The 9900-nt window shown below is 39.0% G+C and overlaps 1 protein-coding gene and 1 pseudogene across 2 annotated transcripts in view; one reads left to right on the top strand and one right to left on the bottom strand.

Annotated features, from left to right (window-relative positions):
• PDE8A (phosphodiesterase 8A) overlaps positions 1 to 9900 on the top strand; it is a 131410-nt gene that overhangs the window by 10452 nt on the left and 111058 nt on the right. The gene's annotated exons all lie outside the window — the stretch shown is intronic.
• Positions 8126 to 8233, bottom strand: LOC112414225 (uncharacterized; annotated as a pseudogene).

Below are 9900 nucleotides of genomic sequence, written 5' to 3'. Positions count from 1 at the left end.
GGGTTTTTTTTTTTTTTTTATTTATTTTTTTTTTTTTTTTTTTTTTTTTTTAGTGCTTAATATCATTGCCACCGTAACTCTAAGTTTGGTTCTTAAGAGTGATGTTATGAATGTCACAGCTCTATCGGCTCAGACCTGGTCTGGGCTGGCCCTGACCCTATCCTTGCTGAAGCGAGTGTTGGGATGGGACCTGTGGTCCCTTCTGGCACAAATGTTCCCTGTGAAGTGGCTTATGACACTGGTTTTCCCTTGGATGGCTTGCCTGTTTGGATTGAGTTCTTCAGCAAGGGAAGGTTTGTGATGTGAGACCGCAGGGTGAGGCAGACATCTCAGAATAACCTAAAATGCCTTAATGGGCAGAGTATTTTTAAAAATTAACATAAAAAGCAATCAAAGAACAGAGGGAGAAGTTGCTTAGGACATGAGTAAGCCCTTGGTGGTATCCAAAGTCAGTGGCTTCAGCCTGGTTTCTCAACACAGTGGGATGGTAGGAGGCATTGGACTCTGAAGTTCTTAGAGAGTAGACTGTTCATATGAGTAATATCCCCCTTTCCTTGATGCCTCCTATGTGGTAGGCACTGTGCTGGATGCCTTTCAGATATAATCTCATTTCAACCCTGTGAGGTGGCTAGTGTCATTTCCCTTTTGCAGATAAGGCACCAGAGGTTAGAAACTCGCCCAAGGCCATGCATTAAGATGGGATTCAAAGCCATTGCTCCTGGTGCGTTGCTCTGAGAACCACCTGTCTCTATTACATCTACCATTCTGTGGCCTTCTGCTAGGCAACAGACATCGCAGGTCCACCTGGGTTTTAAGCAGGCATCCTGAATCTGTGTTATTAAGATTTTGTTAAGTCTTGACTTACTGGGGCAGTTGGTTCCAGCCCTACCTTAGGCTCCCATGTTTGTGGAAGTCGCAGCCATATTCAGCCCTATCCCAGTTAATTCCTCAAGTAAGGCATTTTGTGAGGCCCTCTGATCTGTCCTCTTCACTCTCTAAAGTGAGTTGGCAGGCATCCCTCAGGGGTACTTTTTCCTCTCCCTCGTGCTCAGGCTGCAGGTAGCCTTCCCTAGCCAGGACCTCCGTAGGAGCCAGCCTGGAGTGCAGCCCCTCGCCCCCTCTTCTGCCCACAGTTCTGCACATACATATCCTCCCAGACTTAGGCCCAGCTGAAATCTTTCTTGAGGCCCTGGTTATACTTGCACTCTCTTTCCCCTGCTCTTGGGACTTTCTCCTATAGCCCTTGTGGGCTCGGTTTTCTCTTTTGAGCCTCCCGCTGGATTATAGGTCACTTGAGGGCAAGGACTGTGTCCTAGTTTCATTACGGTTCCCCAAGTGTTTGGCACACTAAGTAAATGTTCGGATAAATACACCAGTCTCTAAGGCTGAAAGGGCTTTTATTCATATTCCACGGGTCTATCTCACCTGTTTAAATTTAACCAAAATTATTGGAGTGTGTTGTTAAATGTTTTAATAAAAAGCCAAAATACCCTGAAGCCAGTGATTCATCTGTGGAGTGATTAGTAAAGCTTTTGCCTCTCATTTTGGCCGTGTCAGGGTTGAGCAGTGTTCCTGGGTCTCGTCCTTCTCTTCTACTTTTGTTCTGCTCTGGTAAGAAGAGTGGTGGAATATCTTGTCAGAGAGCTGTTTTGACAAGTTTTGTGTTGCAGTTTCTTAGCTACAGGCCTCGTATGCAGTTTGCCTATCTATATAGACAGGAAGGATATCACAGATTTCCCCAGACTTTGGGGATGGCCTCAAAGAACTCAGCAAGGGGGGCTTGCCTGTTCTTTTATTCTGTGTGGATTGGAAGCACACCTTCGATCTGTTGAGTTCATGCTCATTTACTGTCTGCGTGCCTCTCCCTTTCATGTCCTGCTAGTGTAAGTACAACAGCTGCTTCAGCCTTGTCCCTCTGCTCACGGGACAAGCAAAGGGCTGGTGGCACATCAGCAGTTTCCACGTGGTCTTCAAATGTTTGCGGTTGCCGGCAGGTCCCTCGTGAGGTGTATTTGAAAGAACGGAGGTGGAGGAGCCAGAGGTGTTTGTTTTTAAGTCCAGCACTGTGAGGTACCGGCTGTGTAATATTTGGCAAGTTCTGATCCTAAGTTTTCTCAAGCATAAAATGAGACTAGAATACCTGGGTTTTGGTGAGGATCACTTAAAATAATCTGTGTGAAAGTGTTCTGTAAACTCCAAAGCCACCAGTACATGTAAGGATTGATCTTAGGGCTTCCCTGAAAAAAAAAAAAAAAAAAAAAAAAAAAAAGGATTGATCTTTTTCTTTCAGTTACCTTTTTCAGAGGCAAACTTTGCTCAAATATATATGCTTTTTTTTGTTTTTTGCTAAATTTTTTTTAAGATTTTTGTTTTTTGATGTGGACCATTTTTAAAGTCTTTATTGAATTTATTGCAACATCGCTTCTGTTTTATGTTTTGGTTTTTAGACCGCGAGGCATGTGGGATCTTAGCTCCCCGACCAGGGATCGAACCCACACCACTTGCTTTGGAAGGCAAAGTCTTAACCACTGGACCACCAGGGAAGTCCCTATCTGCTTATTTTTTAAAGCACATCTCTTCCTTTTTAAAATATATTTTTGTCTTTTCCCTAATATTTTATTGTGAAAATTTTCAAACATACAGCAAAGTTGAAAGAATTACCGCGTGTATACCTACCACCTAGATTCTGCTGTTAACACTTTCTTTTATTTGCTTTACCACTTCTCTCTATCCCTTTATCCACCCAGAAATCCATTTTACTTTTGGAGTCATTTCCAAGTAAGTTCCACATATCAGTATACGTGACTCCTGAACACTTCAGTATGCATATCACCTAGAATTAAAAATTTTCCTTTTTTTTTTTTTTTTTGTACAAGTGTGTATGCTCGTGTAATGCAAATCTCTGTCAGGATACAGAATATTACCATCACCCCAGAAAGTTCTCTGTGTTCCTCTTGCATTCCTAACCCCACCCACTAACAACCACAGGTTTGTGTTTTTTTTAACATCTTTATTGGAGTATAATTGCTTTACAATGGTGTGTTAGTTTCTGCTTTATAACAAAGTGAATCAGTTATACATATACATATGTTCCCATATGTCTTCTGTCTTGTGTTGCCCACCCTCCCTATCCCACCCTTCTAGGTGGTCACAAACCACCGAGCTGATCTCCCTATGCTATGCGGCTGCTTCCCACTAGCTATCTATTTTACGTTTGGTAGTGTATATATGTCCATGCCACTCTCTCGCTTTGTCACAGCTTACCCTTCCCCCTCCCCATATCCTCAAGTCCATTCTCTAGTAGATCTGTGTCTTTATGCCTGTCTTACCCCTAGGTTCTTCATGACATTTTTTTTTTCTTGACTTCCATATATATGTGTTAGCATACGGTATTTGTCTGTCTTTCTGACTTACTTCACTCTGTATGACAGTTCAATCTTGATTCTTCCAATCCAAGAATATGGTATATCTCTCTCCATCTATTTATACCATCTTTAATTTCTTTCATCAGTGTCTTATAATTTTCTGCATACAGGTCTTTTGCCTCCTTAGGTAGGTTTATTCCTAGACATTTTATTCTTTTTGTTTTCTGTGCATTAATTTTGTATCCTGCTACTTTACCAAATTCATTGATTAGCTCTAGTAGTTTTCTGGTAGCATCTTTAGGATTCTCTATGTATAGTATTATGTCATCTGCAAACAGTGACAGCTTTACTACTTATTTTCCGATTTGGATTCCTTTATTTCCTTTTCTTCTTTGATTGCTGTGGCTAAAACTTCCAAAACTATGTTGAATAAGAGTGGTGAGAGTGGGCAACCTTGTCTTGTTCCTGATCTTAGTGGAAATGCTTTCAGTTTTTCACCATTGAGGATGATGTTTGCTGTGGGCTTGTCATATATGGCCTTTATTATGTTGAGGAAAGTTCCCTCTATGCCTACTTTCTGGAGGGTTTTTATCATAAATGGGTGTTGAATTTTGTCGAAAGCTTTCTCTGCATCTATTGAGATGATCATATGGTTTTTCTCCTTCAATTTGTTAATATGGTTTATCACATTGATAGATTTGCGTATATTGAAGAATCCTTGCATTCCTGGAATAAACCCCACTTGATCATGGTGTATGATCCTTTTAATGTGCTGTTGGATTCTGTTTGCTAGTATTTTGTTGAGGATTTTTGCATCTATGTTCATCAGTGATATTGGCCTGTAGTTTTCTTTCTTTGTGACATCCTTGTCTGGTTTTGGTATCAAGGTGATGGTGGCCTCGTAGAAGGAATTTGGGAGTGTTCCTCCCTCTGCTATATTTTGGAAGAGTTTGAGAAGGATAGGTGTTAGCTCTTCTCTAAACGTTTGATAGAATTCACCTGTGAAGCCATCTGGTCCTGGGCTTTTGTTTGTTGGAAGATTTTTAATCACAGTTTCAATTTCAGTGCTTGTGATTGGTCTGTTCATATTTTCTATTTCTTCCTGATTCAGTCTTGGCAGGTTGTGCATTTCTAAGAATTTGTCCATTTCTTCCAGGTTGTCCATTTTATTGCCATAGAGTTGCTTGTAGTAATCGCTCATGATCTTTTGTATTTCTGCAGTGTCAGTTGTTACTTCTTTTTCATTTCTAATTCTGTTGATTTGAGTCTTCTCTCTTTTTTCTTGATGAGTCTGGGCTAATGGTTTATCAATTTTGTTTATCTTCTTAAAGAACCAGCTTTTAGTTTTATTGATCTTTGCTATCGTTTCCTTCATTTCTTTTTCATTTATTTCTGATCTGATTTTTATGATTTCTTTCCTTCTGCTACCTTTGGGGTTTTTTTGTTCTTCTTTCTCTAATTGCTTTAGGTGCAAGGTTAGGTTGTTTGTTCGAGATGTTTCCTGTTTCTTAAGGTAGGGTTGTATTGCTATAAACTTCCCTCTTAGAACTCCTTTTGCTGCATCCTATAAGTTTTGGGTCATAGTGTTTCCCTTGTCATTTGTTTCTAGGTATTTTTTGATTTCCTCTTTGATTTCTTCAGTGATCACTTCGTTATTAAGTAGTGTATTGTTCAGCCTCCATGTGTTTGTATTTTTTACAGATCTTTTCCTGTAATTGATATCTAGTCTCATAGCATTGTGGTCGGAAAAGATACTTGATACAATATCAGTTTTCTTAAATTTACCAAGGCTTGATTTGTGACCCAAGGTATGATCTATCCTGGAGAATGTTCCATGAGCACTTGAGAAAAATGTGTATTCTGTTGTTTTTGGATGGAATGTCCTATAAATATCAGTTAAGTCCATCTTGTTTAATGTATCATTTAAAGCTTCTGTTTTCTTACTTATTTTCGTCTTGGATGATCTGTCCATTGGTTAAAGTGGGGTGTTAAAGTCCCCTACTATGAATGTGTTACCGTCGATTTCCCCTTTTATGGCTGTTAGTATTTGCCTTATGTATTGAGGTGCTCCTATGTTGGGTGCATAAATATTTACAATTGTTATATCTTATTCTTGGATTGATCCCTTGATCATTATGTAGTGTCCTTCTTTGTCTACAACCAGTTTTTTTTTCCCATTGTAAATTATTTTTGCCTGTTCTAGGTGTCATATAAATAGAATCTTAAAGAATGTATTCTTTTGTGTAAGGCTTTTTTCATTCAGCATAGTCTTTTTGAGATTCATCTATGTTGTTCTTTTTTCTTGCTGAGTATTATTCTGTTGTGTGACTAGATCACAATTCACTTATTCATTCTGTTGAGGGATGGAAGGGCTGCTCTTAATTTTTGGCTATTAAGAATACAGCTGCTATGAATATTCTAGTATAAATTATAATGTGGGCATATGCTTTCATTTTTCTTGGGTAACTACCAAGAAGTAGAATTGCTGGGTCATAAGATAGCTATTATATTTAGCTTTTTAAGAAACTGCTTGACCTTTCTCCAGGGTTATACAGTTCCACACTCCTGCCAACAGTATATGACAAAAATGCCATTGGTCTACGTGCTTGCCACCGTTTGGTGTTATCAGTCTTTTAATTTTAGCCATTCTGGTGGGTGTGTAGTGGTATCTCCTTGTGGTTTTGATTTTCATTTCCTTGATGGCTAATAATTTTGAGTATGTTTTCATGTGCTAATTGATTGTTTATATAACTTCCTTTTTGAAGTTTTTATTTTAACTGTTTTTTATTAAAATGAAATATAAATATTTTCATGATCTCTGGGTAGGGAAGGACTTATTAAACAAGTTACACAAAGCAGTTACCATAAAGGAAAGGGTTAATAAATTCAACTAAGTTAAAATAAAGAACTTCTCATCAGAAGAGAGTGAAAAGGAAGGAAACCATAAACTGGAAGAAGATATTTGCAACACATAACACCAGTGAAGGATTGGTATCCAGAATAAATATAGAACTCTTACAGTAGATAAGAAAAGGACAGCCCAGTTGAAAAATACACAAAGACTTAGGGAGCTTATCAAAGAGGAAACCAAATGGCCAATACATGTGTGAAAAGATGTCAGCCTCACTGGGGAAATGCAAATTAAAACCACAATGAAATAACATTTTACACCCACCAAATGGGCAAATGTTTAAAAGCCTGACAGTATTTTTGAGGAATTCTTCAACACTGTAAGTAAAAGCATAAATTGGTTGGAAAACCGATTGGAAAACCATTGTCATACCATTGTCATTACCAAGTAGAGTTAAACATGTGACCCTATGACCTTGCAGTTTCAGTCCTAGAGACACATGTATTGAAACATGCATAAGAATGTTCATAGGAGCATTGCTTTTAATAGCAAACTTTCTGATAAAACCCAAATATCTCTCAGCAACATAATGGATGAATAAGTTGTGATATGCAAAGGAGTGCTTTTCAGCTTTGAAAATGAATGGCTTAAAAAAAAAAAAGAAAAGAAAATGGCTTATAGGTACAGATATGGACATAGATCAATCTCAAAAACAATGTTGAAAGAAAGAACTTATAGAAGAATTTATAAAGTATAGTTCTTTTTATTTAAAGTTTAATAGCTAAATAGTATGTTATATAGGAATATATGTGATGTACCTATAGATATTAAAACTATAAAGAAAACTAAAGAAATAATTACAATAAAATTCAGTTAGGCAGAGAAAGTTTATTTTACAGACTAAAATGATTAGCAGGTTAATTTGAGTGCCTAGTACAGAAGATACAGGAGCCAAGCAGGAGGCCCTGCCCTCAGGTCAGAAAGAGCCCTCTCTGGAAGTGTGGGGCAGGCCTCTGACCTGGAAGTGAGGATGACGCCTGAGGGATGGAGTGGGTGTTCAGAGAACTGGCAGGAGCTTGGTCTCGATTGGTCAGAAGGTGCAGAGGGAGGAAGGGAGGGAGGGGTTTGGCCTGGGCTAAGAAGACTGGGAGGACCTGGATGGGTAGAGAATGGGGGTGTGTATGGGGTGGGGGGTTGCTGGCTTGTTCCACAAACAGCGAGGAGGTTGACCAGGGATAGGAGGGAAGGCTTGAAAGCCAGGTTAAGGAGTTTGAAGTCCATCCTGTAAATTTCAGAGAACTTTCATTTTCAGCATTGTAGTTACAGGATGAATGTATTTTATGAAGATTAAGTTTTAGGAGGAAAGTGCACTGGGTGGGGTAAGGAAAAGTTAGAGGCGGGGCATCACCCAGGGGGCTATCGTGGTTCAGGCACAAGGTCTGACCAGGTGTAACTAGGTAGTACAGTGGTTTGGGAAAGGAAGGAAGGAAGAGCTGGCAGGCTAGGGAATGGATTGGATTTGGGGAGTGAGGGATGAGGGAAGTGGAGGGTGACTCAGAGGTTGGGGTTTACCAGCTTAGAAGGACTGTGATAACATGCTCAATTTCTACAGTGCCGTATAGTTGACTGGGCGCTATTTTTTTTTTTTTAACCAAAGTATATTTGATTTACAATGCTGTGTTTTCTGGTATACAGCAAACTGATTATATATATACACACATATATATATATATACACACACACATACATATTCTTTTTCATATCCTTTTCCATTGTAGTTTATTACAAGATAGTGAATATAGTTCCCTGTGATATACAGTAGAACCTAGTTGTTGATCTATTTTATATGTAGTCGTTTGTATCTGCTAATCCAGAACTCCTAATTTATCCCTCCCCCCTTCCCCTTTGGTAACAGTAAGTTTGTTTTCTAATGTCTGAGTCTCAGAATTGTTTCTGTCCATGGAAATCTTTAGTAAAAGGCGAAAGATTTATTTGATCTGAAGAGAAATCAGAGTATACTGAGTGCAATTTTTATACATCATCTCATTTGATGTTCACCAAACTCCTGTGAGGTAGGAAGGAGGGATTTTATTTTCCCTGTTGAAGACCTAAAAGAAGCAGAAATTTAAAGAGAGTTTGTGGTGACTGCTTACAGAAACAGGTTCACTATAAGAGCATAGGGTAGAAGTCAGAGAAAAGAGAGGTTAGGGAATTTTTAAAAGCCTTTCTTGTATCTTGGTTCTGGATTTATTTTATAAAAGTAAACTTATTACTTTTTCTCTTACAAAAGTAATGTTCATTTTAGAAAACTTGAAAAAGAAAAGAACCTTAAATTGCATAATCAGGAGATAGCTACTCATAAAATGGTAGTATGTTTCCTTCCATCCATGTAGATCACTTTAAATAACTGTAATTAAAAACTCTTTTTTAAAATGGTTTTATTCTTTTAGTCCTAGGAAATATTTAATAGTTATTTCTTCAAATGTTGTCCCCCCCTTCCATTTCCTCCCTTCCCTTCTGCAGATTCCTCCAAATGATTGGATTTAGGCACATGTTTGATCTGTCCTCTGTATCTCTTCAGTTTTCTTTTACTTCCCATCTCTGTGCTATAGTCTGGGAGGGTTCTTTAGCTCACTCTCCTAGCTCATTGATTCATTCCTCAGGGTCTACTCGGCTATCTAGCCCTTTGAGTTTTTGTTTTTTTAATTTATTTTATTTTTGGCTGCACTTAGCCTTTGTTGCTGCGTGTGGGCTTTGCTCTAGTTGAGGCGAGCAGTGGCTTCTCTTGTTGCGGAGCATGGGCTCTAGAGCGCAGGCTCAGTAGTTGTGGCGCACGGGCTTAGTTGCTCCGCCGCATGTGGGATCTTCCCGGACTAGGGCTCGAACCCGTGTCCCCTGCATTGGCAGGCAGGTTCTTAACCACTGAGCCACCCTTCGAGTTTTTTAATTGGACAGTTTTTGTGTTCAAGATTTACGGTGTGTTCTTTTTATAACTGCTTATTCATGGGTTTTTTTGTTTTGTTTTGTTACAGCATACTTGTTATCTTTTTGAGTATATTAATTATATACAGTTTTTTGTTTTGTTTTTTTTTGTGTGGTATGCGGGCCTCTCACCATTGTGGCCTCTCCCGTTGCGGAGCACAGGCTCCGGACGCTCAGGCTCAGCGGCCATGGCTCACGGGCCCAGCCACTCCGCGGCATGTGGGATCTTCCCAGACCGGGGCACGAACCCGTGTCCCCTGCATCGGCAGGCAGACTCTCAACCGCTGCGCCACCAGGGAAGCCCCTTAATGAGACTTTTAACTTTACCATACCCAAGTTCCTCACTTTATGGAGGAGGGAAGGGCAAAGTATTCTCTTGTCTAGCGGTTTTATTGTATCAGAAGCAATAAAGAAATTGAACACTTGAAATTTCTGGTATCATTTGGGTATCAGAATTTGGATATCATTAGTGAAGTTGCTTGATTATTGCAAAATGGTTATTTTTTCATTTTAAAGTCATATACAGATACCTATTTTTTTCTTCTACGTTTGTAACCCATACATTTGGAGTTGGAGTTATGCAGTATTTATGTAGTCATTCACTACATATTTGACTGGCTTCCTTTACTGCCCTAACATTTTTATTTCTTAAGAATAAATCAATAAATGAATATTTATTTATTGCTGGTGTTGGGTCTTCGT

Source organism: Neophocaena asiaeorientalis, unplaced genomic scaffold, assembly GCF_003031525.2.
Source record: "Neophocaena asiaeorientalis asiaeorientalis breed wild unplaced genomic scaffold, Neophocaena_asiaeorientalis_V1.1 scaffold346, whole genome shotgun sequence".
Taxonomy (NCBI): Eukaryota; Metazoa; Chordata; class Mammalia; order Artiodactyla; family Phocoenidae; genus Neophocaena; species Neophocaena asiaeorientalis.
The sequence above is the reverse complement of the archived record's forward strand: the minus strand, read 5'-3'. Positions and strand labels throughout refer to the sequence as shown.